Source organism: Indicator indicator, chromosome 23 (genome assembly GCF_027791375.1).
Source record: "Indicator indicator isolate 239-I01 chromosome 23, UM_Iind_1.1, whole genome shotgun sequence".
Classification (NCBI taxonomy): domain Eukaryota; kingdom Metazoa; phylum Chordata; class Aves; order Piciformes; family Indicatoridae; genus Indicator; species Indicator indicator.
This window is the reverse complement of record NC_072032.1, coordinates 4,557,568-4,571,897: the sequence shown is the minus strand read 5'-3', so window position 1 is coordinate 4,571,897 and position 14,330 is coordinate 4,557,568. Positions and strand designations below refer to the sequence as shown.

The 14,330-nt window shown below is 39.4% G+C and overlaps 1 protein-coding gene across 1 annotated transcript in view; it reads right to left on the bottom strand.

Moving 5' to 3' along the window:
• The window catches only part of SORCS2 (sortilin related VPS10 domain containing receptor 2), a 535,405-nt gene that overhangs the window by 340,304 nt on the left and 180,771 nt on the right, over nt 1-14,330 (bottom strand). The gene's annotated exons all lie outside the window — the stretch shown is intronic.

The window sequence follows — 14,330 nt, the reverse complement described above, 5'->3', positions numbered from 1 at the left end:
GAAAAGAAAAGAAAAGAAGAAAAGAAAAGAAAAGAAAAGAAAAGAAAAGAGAAAAGAAAAGAAAAGAAAAGAAAAGAAAAGAGAAAAGAAAAGAGAAAAGAAAAGAGAAAAGAAAAGAGAAAAGAAAAGAAAAGAAAAGAAAAGAAAAGAAAAGAAAAGAAAAGAAAAGAAAAGAAAAGAAAAGAAAAGAAAAGAAAAGAAAAGAAAAGAAAAGAAAAGAAAAGAAAGAAAAGAAAAGAAAAGAAAAGAAAAGAAAAGAAAAGAAAAGAAAACAAAAGAAAACAAAAGAAAAGAAAAGAAAAGAAACGAAAACAAAAGACAACAAACGAAAAGAACAACAGAAAAGCACAGAAAGGAAAAGAAAAGAAAGGAAAAGAAAAGAAAAGAAGGCTCACTGTACTGCTTGCTAGCCATAGTTCACTGAGGGGAGGCACACACCAGACTGGGAAGCTACTGCTGTTCCACACACTTCAAATCAATGATTTTCAGGTGATTGGAAGCTGTGTTGGGCAGCAGCCACAAGCAGGATTGGTGCAGGATTGGTGCACCGATGCAAGTCACAGCTCTGAAACCCAGGTATCCGTGTTTTCCAATCTCACTGGTAAATTCTTGTAAGGATCAAAATACTTTACGCCAGAAGTAGGGAGACTGATTTAGGAGGAAAAGCAAAGCCACAATAAGCCATCTTCAAATTCTTAAACTCTGCTAGCAGCTTCTTGCCACAGCTTGAGCAGCATGAGGCCGCTGGGAGGCTCACCACTATTTCTACGATGCCAGTGGATTCCATCCCAGTATCTGAAAAATGTAGGTCAGCTATTTAACAGATTTTACATTATTGTCCCCAGGCTTGCGGGCAGCTTTTCAGGTTAAACAGTGATCCTACTAACCCTAACAGTGTTCTTTCTCAGTTAAGAAACAGATCCAAAACCAGGAGGAATCATTTCACAATAAAAAAAAAAAAATGTAGAGGTCTTGAGGATTTCTGGATCTTGTTTGTCACTTCAAAGAGCAGAGTCCTGTTTGCCTGATTTCATTTCAATGGGGGTCCATAATGGCAAGCATTTTACAGGCTCATATACAGGGTTGTCCTGTAGATGAGAAGAGGCTTGAAGCACAACAGCAACTGAGCAATCAAGGGTATGCTTCTTAACCAGTTCAATACTACCACCAGTCCTGGACAGCTACAATAAATGTACCTTTTTTGTGTTGCTAATTTATAGCTAAAATAAATATAGACAACAGAGGAGAATTAGATTTACCAGAGTCTTTGTTTAAAGGATTTTCATAGGGTTACCTGGAGATCTTCTAGTCCATCCTGTTTCATGAGAAGACTTGTGAAACCATTTTAAATCAATTCATCTTAAATTTACCAACAGGTTTTTGAGTTAGTCTCCAGAGTATGTCAATGGAATTAGCCACAATAATTGAGTGTTTTGTGCTAGGGATCTGCCAACACTTGATGGTGCTCTGGATGAATACACCTAAGAAATGTACCCCTTCTGCTTTCATTGTCCTAAAAGGCAGTCCTAAAAGGCAGTCAGTCTTTCTTCATAGATTTTTTTTTTTTGGGGTGGGGGGGTTGTTTTTGTCTTTTTGGGTTTTTTTAAAGTAAAGTACATAAAGTACAAGTAAAACTTCATACATGTTTTGGTCCAGAATAAAGACATGGAAGTCTAGTATAGATTTCTTGCTCCATATTTGCTCATCAGACTTAGGAGCAGTCCTTACTGCACCTCACAGCTCTCTGATCACCTTTCTACTGCTTGCCCCTTTGCAGCAAAGTGGCAAATACCTCCAGTTTCACCACCTCCTTCGGGAATATCAGAATAAATAGAGCATTTCCCTGCCAGGTTCCCTAGAGGAGACAATATTTCCACCTTTTTTATTCCAAGAAATTGTTTTATTTTGATACATGACAGGCATATGCCAACTATGTCACACCATAGGGATCTGAAATTAGGAGGGGAAAACAGAAAATGAAAACTTTCAGGCTTTGTCATAAAATTAGTGTTTTATTACTTGCTTCTTTACTACAGCCCTTGAGCTCTCCATAAAGCCAGAGCTGGCCAGTATTTTTCCATATGGACCAAAGTATGGAAGATAAATCCCTTAGGATTCCAAAAGTCATATGCAAAGTGCACTGGAAGCAAATTTTCAGTGGCAGTGATAACTGTAATTCAGGTCAATTTGTCTAGGCTGGGAAAATTTGAAGTTCAGAAATTTCTCTACTGCTACTTTCTCATCTTCCTCCCACCTGTCCTTTTGAGGTGAGGGTGGGGGAGTGAAGAGTATGTACAGACAGAATTTTGCTTCTCCTATGCTATTCCACTGCTTCCATAACTTAGTTTCATTGTGGATGGATTCTCACAGCTGAAGTAGTTATAGCTCACATTTGCTTTGCAAACAAAAGGGTTTTACCAGTTTCTGACCCAAAACCTGCTTCAGTATATGGACCTGCCCTCAGGAGTGCACTGGGGTTTCAGTGAATAACAGACATGGAAAACAAATGGAAAACTCCACAGATATGAGCCATGAATAATTAAAGTTAGAATTATCTATGCTTTTCTCCCCTCTTACTTTCTCTCGCTCACTTCTGAAAATGCTTTGCAGCAAGGCTGGAGCAAAACGTACTTCTCAATGTGCTTTTCATCATTTCCTTATATGCATTTAAAGAAGCCCATTTTAATCCTCCCATCATTATGTCAGCTAAGAGGGCTGAGAAAGGAAAAAGGAAAGAATTCTAGATCAACCACTTTCCTTGGCGTTTGTATTTTATATTTGGCTTTTTTTTTCCTTTTCTGTGAAGGATTTGTTAAGACCATTCCTTTAAAAAAAAAACAAAAAAAAAACAAAAAAACAAGTTAAGGGAAAAAATAAATTTGCATGTCCTCCCCCTCTATGATGTTTTCTTTCATGGATCATTATTGAAAGAGTTCTCTCTTTTTCTATCTACATGGAGATTCTTACAGATTAAGCTTTATTTGACCCCTGACATTTGTGATTTGAAGTAATCATTTTTTTTCTGGCTTTTATTCAGAAGTTTAATAGCAAAGACTTATACATTCAAAAGCATAACTGCAAGTATGATGGCAAGTTTTTGTGTTTTCCCAAGTTTATCAGAAGGTGAGAACATGCCATAAACACTTCTGGGCAGCCAGACCTACCAGGAAAATACACTGCTCAGGCAGACTCAGGTTCCTGCAAAAGTTTTAGCATCTGCTTAATTTAAGTCATGTGAATGAATCCACAGAAATCTAGCAAAGTGTTTATGAGAGTCACTGGAACAAGCACTTAATGCTCTGTATGACTGGAACAGAAGCTGCTCGTTTGCTCAAGAACTCTCTAACTCACTTTTTCAGCTATGTTTTCAACTGTTTCAATGCAAACTGGAACTAGTTCAGAGATTTCAAGATGTTCTGGGAGCAGCCTATTAATTTGTCATCATCACCTCCTGTACTTCCACAACTTTCTTGACAACTAATAACCAAAAATCTCCCTAACAGATTATAGGCAACCACCTACTGCTCCAATCCCTCAAGGCATGTTCACTGCTGTAGCATGCAGGGTTTATACATCATTTAAATCAAAGACTCTTAGGAGAAAAGTAAAAAAACCAAAAAGATTATTCATCTGAAGGTATTTTACCCCAAGTCTGTTATATGGACCAACTGCCATAGGACTATTAACAACTTCATAATTGATTAGTTATGGGGAACTGGAAATGGGAAAGGACCATTCAGGTTTACTCTTTTGCAGTGTGATGATGAAAAGTGAAGGAGGAGGCATTTATATCATTACTAAAGCTATTAAGAATTCACTGTATAAGTTTATACTCATCTCTGGTAATAAAATTCATAAAAGCAACCCATGACTTAACATGAAAGACTTTAAAAAGTAGATTTATAGTCCTTCTAACTAAATTGTATTGGGAGAAGAGAGAACTTAGTGTTTATGAAGTCACTGATCGGACCAGTGCACTTAGCTCAGGCATTAGTAATAATTCTGTACAGTGAATTTATTCAGAACTCAAGGTAAGACACAATAATGGCTCAATTCCTATAATCCTAAAGGTATTTCAAACCACAAGAGCTGCATAAGTGCCTGGTCTGGAAAGTGGTGGCTCTGATTGCTTCTGAACCCAAAATATTTTAAATATAGCACTTTGCACATTGACCCTGCAAACATTTATACAGAAGAGTAACTCTAAGATATCCAATATATTTAATCAACTATCTAGCTCAGAACAGGATTATATTATGTTAGCACTGCACAAACATGGAACAAAAAGACAACCTACTGCCTTCAGGAAGCCTACGGTCCGAGTTCTTCACATGATCAACTGATGCCAGATTTTCAGTGCAAACTCCTAAGAAAATAATGTTTCTGTGATGGTACTGTATGTACATGCTTTTGGCTGCTCATCCCTACCTTATACTTCCAAATACCCTGACTGATTTTAACAGTATTTAACAGAGAGAGAGCCACCTGGCAGAAGAAGCCATGCCAGTTCCTATCACAAACCTATCTAGGAGAGTGGCAAACAAAAAATACAAAAATATAAGAACAGGGGAAGTAAAAATGCTTCCCAAATATATTTTCAACCTTCAGTAATTTGCTGCACTTCAGTTTTTCTCAGTTGGCTGCTAGGATAAGCACAGACTTCCAAGTGGTACTGCCTGACCCATACATCAGCACAACAACAGAGACTATTGTGTAACTTTTAATGGTCAGTCCTCAAAAACCAAAGCATATGTAAAATTTGTCAAGCAATCTGGACTGCTGCTACTCTAACATATTCATGTTGCTGCTCATTTCCATCCTCATTAGATGCAGTTCCAAGATTTCTGAGCACACTCCATATGCAGAAGTCGCTCAAGCAAGTTGGAACTCAAATTTGAAGGCCACAGAATTACAGGACTCAAAATTGGGAACGAAATCTGCAGCTTGGAAAACAGTGTCTAACATTTTAACTTCTTGTTCAATTAAACTTCCAGTTCTTTTCCAAAGAGCTCAAAACAATGTCACCTCTGACACTAAAATCTCTGGTTTGCTGCCATTGCCTTTTTCTACAAGACTCAAGTATTTTTTTTTTTTAGGTTTAAATATTTAACATAGCATTTGATAAGCTCTTAAAACCACATCTACAAACATGCCAAGAGAATAAATTTCTACAGCATGAAGCAAGAATATTTTTCTCCTGGTCTGGCTTGATTCCTAATTGTAATTTTTTTTTTAAATATAGCCTAACTTGTCTCCTCTAGTAATGTATTCTGAATGGAATTAACAATCCTTCCTGCAGGAGCAAGCTTATTGTCTGAAGATTCTTTTCTATTCCCATGAAAATTCAAGAGGAACAAGAGCTGACATCCACAGCAGACATATGTAAAACATCCTCTTCCAGATAATTCAGGAACCTAGCATTATGAACAGGCAGTTCACCTTGGTCATCAAGGTTATACAGCTATTCATCAGGAAAGAAAGGTCACATTTTAAGTGCTGTTCATGGAACCTTCCCAGTCTGTCATGCAGCGTTACTGCCCAATGGTAAAACGTTAACAATTGCAAGTGAGCTTCCAACCTGCTCCACTAAATCATTTTTCAAAGCCAGGGTGAGTCTGCCTGTTTTGCTTTTTTTCACATTAGAAAATAATTGCACTCTTGATTTAAAAAAAAAAAAATTATGCAAGACATCTGGAAACATCTGTACAGGATACCACAAGCTGGGAAGAGTGCTCATTTGACACAGAGCTGTTGGCAGATAAGTTTGGAATAAGTTTCTCTCCCTCACAGCTGCTCTGTTTTCACCAGAGCCACAGGACTAAGCATCATTGTACCTGATAACATCATACGTATCAGAGGCTGCATCACTGACCTCAAAATTACATTTAATTACTTCTGAGAATGACTTACAGTGTTCAAATAAGACCTGCCTGCCTGTCATAAAGAGGCTTTGTAAGACTGTATATAGGAGTGAGGACTTTGATGCTTCATCAAGATCAGCCAGAGTCACAATATTTAATATCCTTCTTATCATGAGTAAGGACTGGACTTTATATTTCCTGAATACTGCAGGTACTTGAATTTGTTTGTTATAAATGAGAAAGATAAACGTGGACACGTGATCTACAGGAGGGAACAACAGCACACTCCTGCCTGAGAGGGGTACTGCCAGGGCAAGCGTGGTCCTGACAGATCCATTGACATTTCCATGGATGCTGTCACATTATTAATTATTAAAATTTATTAAAATTATTCATTATTAAAAATTAAAGAGACAGTTTTAAACTATCACAATGGTAAACATCAAAGCAGTTGTATCATAGTGACAGTGATGCTGATTAATATTTCAGTTAGGAGACCAGAGACACCACAGAGGCAGATGAAAAACTTGTGTCACACCTTTAGCAGTAGAGAAAACCTGTGTTGCACTGAACAGCATTAACATGCTTAGGGATACTTTAACACCTTTTATTTCAAAGACAAAATCAGACCTGGACAAATGACACAAAAACAGAGTGAGAAAGAGTGGGGGAAAAAAAAAACAACACAAATAATTCAGGGGGTCACCTAGTAAAAGAGGAACAACACAAAACAGATCTAGGTATATTACCTCAAGTGCTATCTAAAAGAAGTCCTTTAGTCCCCCAGCACCCAGCACCCTCCCAGCAGGGTGGATCCCGCTGCCTCTCCAAGCAAGGACCATTTTCTCTACAGCTTCACACAGGGTCAGCTGAGGCCTAATGCCAACCCCATGTCCTTCTTTTACTGGAAGGAATTTGGTCTCTCTATGTCTGCTTTTTACTTTCACTGTTTCATCTCTACTTCTTTTGCTGAAATAATTAACTTCAGGAGAAATAGCAACACACTGCCTTTAGTATGGTGTGAAAGGGAACCATTTCCACTCCAACACCAAGCCTGCCTCCTCGCTGTGGCCACACAGAATAAATTTGGAACACTTCAAATGACATGAACAGAATTCAGCTACTATAAAATACTGGGAATGAACCCTTTTGAGGGGAAGAAGGATGAAAGCACATTTATCTTCAGCTTTATCTCTGAAGCAGCAGAATTTCATATCTGTGCCAATGGTATGGGTGTAAAGGAGCTGAAGGAACATCCAACTGTGTTAGGAGACTATTACAGAGGGCTTGGGAGCAGTTGGGAAAATTGGTCAGGGGCCAAATATGTCAAAGAAAACATTGGAAGGGGCCAAGGGAGTGCTGGAAGGTTCTCCACATTCAGTCCAAAGCCAAATCAGGAGGTTTCCAATCTGTGAGCACTGAGTTTCTGCCAGCTTTTTGTATTTCCTCACCCAGCCTTCTGCCCTAGGTGTTCATTACCTTAAAAGCCATGGGGTCATTAAAGCTAAGTGGAATTACACAGCACTGTCTGTGAAAGGAGACAGCTATTTCAGCAGGTAATGCCACAGCATTTTGGATCTCTAGCTAATGCTGTCCCACCACCCGGACACTACGTTTCAATTTAATCAGTGTGAAGAATACTAACACAATCGGTCGTCTTAGAGCCAGGGTGAAAATCAGCCTTGCATTCCAACCTTAAACCCCTAATACATTTCAAATTACCTTTAGATCAAGTAGATACATGCAGGAAAATATTGTTGTCCCTGACAAATGAGGTCTACCGTTCTTTATTTTACTCCAGCAAAGTTTCAAGCTTTTGACAGATTCTTTGGAGACAGTTTATGTATGTCAGCAGTTAGCAGGTTGTAGCTAGGGCTGCAAAGCAGTTTCAGCAACAAACTCTTAATGTGAAATTCTCCCCCTTAGAAACCGATGTTTTTCATGCTTGGTCTCCCAGATTGTTTTAGAAAAAGGTTAAAAACTTTCTTCAAGTTATGAGAACAACTCTTCCATCTTCCTAGATATAAGAATCGGTGCAAGAGTTAAGCAGCAAAGACTTGGGAGGAAAAATACTTCTAATTCATTCCTAGAGCACTTTTGAACAGTTCTCTCTCACACACCTTCTCATGGCATTTTTCTGTAGGAATGTAGCAGTTTCAGGTTTGTCACATACCATTAACATAAGCTAGTACCACCTATTTTACAGCTGGGAAATGGAGGCAGAGATATATCACTGCTTTATCCCACATAAATTTGTGATGTAGAAGCCCCTAGGGACAGAAACAGATCCCTCTGGAGATCAGATTGATCTATATAGATCTGCATAGTCCTTTGGAAGGCTTTTTTATCCCTCTTGATTTGATCCAAGGACCTACGCCTCCAGCTTGATCATCTCAGAAAGACTGAACGAACCTGTGCTTGTGGGAGAAGTCAAGGCAGAGTGGAAACTAACACATCAAAAAGGACAAACAGAGAAACAGGATCAACAGACAACATAAATTCCATGTGCCACCAACCTCAGGGATTTTGTTTCCAATAGATGAAATTCCCAGCCCCAAGTCTTGCATTCATCAGAGGCCATTTACCCTAACACTGCAACCCAAGATTTAAAGCTATGCACAAGCACTTTGCAGAGCTTGGAAGGTCTGAAGTACAGTTATGTGCTTCCATAGCACAGATGTCCTATCTGACATGGAACTTGTGCCAAAATCAACATTTTCAATACGGAAAAAATTCATTTTTCCCCCTTACCTGCTTTTCCACCAAGGATTAAACAGAAATCTGAAGAAAGCATTAGAAGCAGCTTGTGTGACTATATATCATCTCTGAGAGCACAGCAGACTAGTGTGTGTAACTGCTGAGGAAAACACATTTCATTTCTTCAAAACAGCCTGTCTGACTAGGATGAGTTTCACATCGAGGTACTTTATCCCAGAACTTAATACCATCAACCAGTTTAAACTTCTGTAGAGTGCACATAACATTTACTGTTGTCCTTCATTATTCTGAGTATGTCTCTGGAACTGCTGTTTAGTTCCCAATCTCTTTTTTTCTTTTCTTAATGAGTTTGTTCTATTTTTGTACTGTCAATGTCAGACTTCTTAGTATTTTATTTCTGAAACTTACAGCATAGCCTTCTCTGTTTACCACTCAATAGCCCTTTTCTGATGGAAATCACCTCATCCCAAAACAAAGAACAAAAAAAGCCAAACCTTTTAATTCTTGCAAATCATTTTTTTCATGAGTTCATGAGGCTTTAACTGGTGCTATGACAGAAAGACACTAATAGCCAGAGATACAGCCCAAACCCAACAGCAATTTTTCACCTCAGTGTTGTTAGCAAACGGATGTTTTCCTTGCTCCCTCCTCACCCTTCCATACCCATGCATTTATTTTGAGCCTGATCCAAAGTCAGTTTGAACCATTGGGGAATCTGGATTAGGTCCACTCAAAACATATTAAAAGTAAATCAGGTCTTGAAATTTTCTTTCATGAAGGGAAGGATCCAGCTTTGATAAACGCAATATTTGCAGAACTTTCATACGTTCAGAGCGGAAGAGAAACAACCACAGAGCATTTTCCACCAAATGCACCTAGTTGTACAAATATATGACTTTAAATGTCAAGTTATAAGAGACAGGAGGCTGCTCAAAGAGAACAGCTAGGGTGATATTTAATGATGCAAGCTTTTTATATCCTAGAGGGGGAACGTGCACTTACCCAGGTATTTCATAAAGTAAAAGTTCACTCACAATGTAGAAGAGAAACTGAGCAGAGAGAGGCTGCTTGAAATTACCTCAGATCTATTATGTCGACCCACAATCATCCATGTACATTTGGGGGTTTTTAATTAAACACTGTGTTTTGCAATAATTTGCAAAGACTAAAGGTCACAGGAAAAATAGAACACCCATACATCTAAACCAACATTTGTCTCCTTTGATTTCCCTGCTTTGCAACAAAACCCCACCTTTTCATCAGCACAGAAAGAATATTTCCAATCTCTCCCAATCCCATTATCTTAGAGCAGTAGGCCTGTATTTTTCAACAGCAAGTAGAAGAGAGAAGATGCTTTCAATCCAGCCCAAGAAATAGCTGCTAGCACTTTATTTTGTAGACAATAAAATGAATAAAACATCCATTCAAGATTGCTCAGCCACCTCCTGAAGACAGAAGCTTGTCAAAAGCTGATCGAGGTTGAGAAAAAAATAATAAAAAACATTTTTAAATCTTCTATTTTCCCTGCCAGTTCTTCAGTGAACTCTCTTTCTCCCAAAGGGAGAACAGTAACAATTCTTCAGCAAAAGTGATGTCAAAAACAAGGAAACAAAGTTTATTTCAGCTAGAATTTGGCTTTCAACAGTCAAAACATCTGATTATCCCAGTATCACAGTGAAAACTCTTGCACACAATATAGGACAAACACACTTCCAAATGGCTCAGGTTTTCTTTCAGAGAGTTAAACTGAGCAAGCACATCACATTACAGTATTGGTTCATTAATACAGCATCGTTATTGCTGCTACATGAAGAAAGAAATTACAAATGCTAAAAGTTCAATACTGGGAGTTAACTCAGTGCAGAGATTTCCTACCTGTGCTCACAAACAGCCCTGCTCAGAGAGCTACCCACAGAAACCTATGCAATGTCAAGGGCACTATCAGCAGGGAAAGAAATCAAGTTTCCTTCATATTTCCTGATCCAGAGAAGGTCAAAGCATCCTTTACTCTCAATAAGAGCAAACAGACAGCAATTTACCTGAAGTGATATCTTTGTAGCTTCCCTCTCCCCTCCCCAAGTGAGGATACAAGCAGCCTGAAGTGCATTTCTTAGGGAGGAGACACACACATTCCACTTGTTATCAGTCGCACTAATTGACACACAACAGGACAATGATCAAAAAAAAAAAAAAAAGAAAAAAAGTGAACAAATGAAAGAAATCCAGGTTTAAGGATGTAAAGGGGACAGGGGACTGCATTGAAAAATAGGACTGAAAATTATGTGAATTCCCCATGAGTAAAACAGAAGGCAGCAAATGTGCTAGAGTGAAATGCATCAGCCAGGAAGGGCAGAGCAGCTGCTCAGTTCTTTGGTTGCTATCCAGCTCGGGCAGTGTCCATTTTCTCAGCAGGTTAAGCTATTTGGAGAGCTGTCAGTCCCTAAAAGAAATGCTTACTTCTCAGTGCCTTAATGTGCAGGGCTTCTGATCACAGCTGTCTGGTTTGGGTTTAGTATCCTGGCACCTAGGGCTGGTTCCTTTCTCAGAGAAGAATAACAGCCTGTGGCTGTGCATGGCTGCCTAATGTGAGCAAGGACTGAGAGACCAGCAAACTGAACACCTCACTCACCCTACCCAGGGGCAGCATCAGGACTAATAAGAAGCTTAGGCTTTGTGTCTAAAATGAAGACTAGCTATTAAATCTTTATTTTCACTGAGGGGGTAAAAAAAAAAAAAAAAAAAAAAGGAGGAAAAAAAAAGAAAGAAAAAGCAACTTGCTCCTCCCTCCACAAACCAATGCATTATAGATACATTCCTCTGGATCTGCCTTTAATTATTAATCACCATTCAGCTTTGCAGAGACTCTCACAGTTATTTCACACTGACAGACCAGAGAAAAGGTTCTTCATTTGCAGGAGGGGTAGGGGAATGGACAAAAGTAAGGGGAGGGGGGATCAGAAAACCTCCAGCACAATTTGTTTATTTTATAGTTTTAAGAAAATGATGCTGTTTAAAATTCCATTTTTGACACCAAAGGAAAAGGACAGAAAAAAAAATTAAAGAACTTCTTGTAGCTAAATGTTTCCTATCCATAATGCTTAATATTGAGCTGCAAATCTGTGGAAATAGATATTTCTTAAAGGAGTTGCAACTCCAAACCTTAACTGCAGTAATGTTCAGTAAAGTGTAACAGTCCTCATAGGAGGTAATGGCAGATAATGATCACAAAAGCTAAATGCTTTCTCCCCAAGCTCACAATGAATCCAAGTGGACAAAGGCTATGAAATATGTGCTTATTAGGGTGGTACACAAGCAATTCTTTCCTGAACATGGAAGAGCAATTTACATTAAAAAAAAAATCCACAAATAAAGAATATGTGTTTTTACCAAAATCACAGACTCACAGAATGTTACAGGCTGGAAGGGACCTCCGGAGATCATCTGGTCCAACCTACCTGCCAAAAGCAGGGTCACCCAGGGTAGTCTGCACAGGAATGCATCCAGGTGGGTTTTGAAAGTCTCCAGAGCAGACTTCACTGGAGTCTGGGCAGCCTGTTCCAGTGCTCCATCAAAATAAAGCATTTTGATTCCCAGCAGTGGTTCCTTTTTACTGTAAAGGGAATGATTTCTGCACCTAGGCATCTCAGGCATCTTGTGGGGCATTTTCTAGTCTAGCTTTTAGATTCACTACAACATAGGTTCTAGCTCCCAAGATGTACCTGCAGGCTAACTTACCCTAGCACTGTGTTCTGTGTAAGATCCTGTGATTGTTCCTGATGGTTTATAAGTCAGAAACAGGTATGAGATTCTGAACAACATTTTAAGTGATTCATTTAATATTTTGCTCTTATATAGCCAGCATCTTTTTTCATCCATGCCACTAGGTTCTCCCCAGGAATCCAAGAACTTTCCAAGCCCAGACTTTTTTCATCTCTCAGAGTCCAAAGAGCTGTTTCTAATCTGTCTCCTCTTGTTTAGCCTTAGGCTTTACAGACCTCCACCTCCAGCAATAATTATTCTAACTAGTGTCTCCTTCCCGGGGCTAATTGCCAGTACAGTTAATTTGATTTTTCTGCAGGGGGGGGAGGGGAAAGTAAGTTTGTCAAGAAAAAGTCTGCAGCCAGAGACAAGGGGAGGGGGAGGGGAAAGGAAAAAAATAGGAAAAAGAGCACAATCTTCCAAGATAGAAATTTCAGTATCAAGAACAAACCTCATGAGCCTTCTTTGCCAGAGCTATTCAGCTTAAGTACACATTGAGCAAGTTACCCCCCAACAACCTTACGTTGCCTTCTGGGTTGCTTCGTCCCAAAGCAGCCTTCCATTCAGAGAGTCTTATATCCATTTTTCAATTTCCTGATGTACTGCCCTTCATCTGGCTGTATTAAAATGAATTTTGCTGGAACTTCATCATTTAATCAACCATTTTGGATCACCCTTTTAACAACCTTCATTATTTCAGCAGTTTTCGTGCCATCTACAAACTTAAGAGCAAAATTCACATTGGTGCCTGTATCAGTGACTGCAAATACAGAAACAGTGACTAGCACTGGATTCAGAACTCAAGTCTAGAAACTGAGGTAATGAATTTTTACAATATTGTGAATTAAGTCCCTAGTGCTTCCCTGAGGGAGATTTCTTTCTTTTCTTGGCACTTGCCCCAGACAGACTACTCTAGCTGGTGGAAAACACTCCGACCTCTGAAGCTAACAAATCTGCCTTGGATTGTAAACACCCAAGATCCCTTTTTTCACCACTAAGCCATCATTTCACTTCACAGCTTTTAAGGAAACACCATGTGTTCCAACTGTCATATTTACCCAACACTAAAAAGCCTACCAGGAAAAATAAATTTTCTTCCCATAACGCAATGGGTTACTACATTCCTAATTGTAGAACTGGAAACAGTTAAAAAAGGAAACTCTTCATTGCATTACATCATGCTTAGCACTAAACTGGCTCCAGTGTTTCAGTTAGCTTGAGGGCTTGCAATGTGCTTGTTCCAATCAAACACCCCATGCTCTCCCTCATCTCTCCATCATTTGCTTCTTTGTCATCTCCTGAGGAAAATGAAGCTTTAGAATCTGGACTTAATATCAGTGTTATAATCAAGCACTCTCTACCTTCACAGGATCACAGGATGTTAAGGGTTGGAAGGGACCTCTGGAGATCTTCAAAGTCCAACCCCCTGCCAGAGCAAGACCATAGAATCTAGCACAGATCGCACAGGAATGCATCCAGAAAGGGCTTGAAAGTCTCCAGAGAAGGAGACTCCACAACCTCTCTGGGCAGCCTGTTCCAGTGCTCTGTCACCCTTACAGTAAAGTTCTTCCTCATGCTGAGGTGGAACCTCCTGTGCTGTATTCTACTCTACACCCATTGCCTCTTGTCCTACTCACAAGGGGCAAATGAAAAGAGGCTGTTCCTTCCTTCCTGACCCCCAGCCTTCAGATACTTATAGACATTTATTAGATCCCCTCTCAGTCCTCTCCTCTCCAGACTAAACAGCCTTTCCTCATCAGGCAGTGCTCCAGTCCCTTAATCATCCTTGTAGCCCTCCGTTGGACTATCTCAAGCAGATCCCTGTCCCTCTTGAACTGAGAAGCCCAGAACTGGATGCAGTAGCCCAGAACTGCCTTCTTTCAAATTCTTCTATCCCTCTTCTTCTCAGAACTGGAAAACAAGGTGCAAAGGCAAAGATTTATAGAACCCATCCTTACAGGTTCCGTTCAACTGCTCTCATAGCAAGTCTGG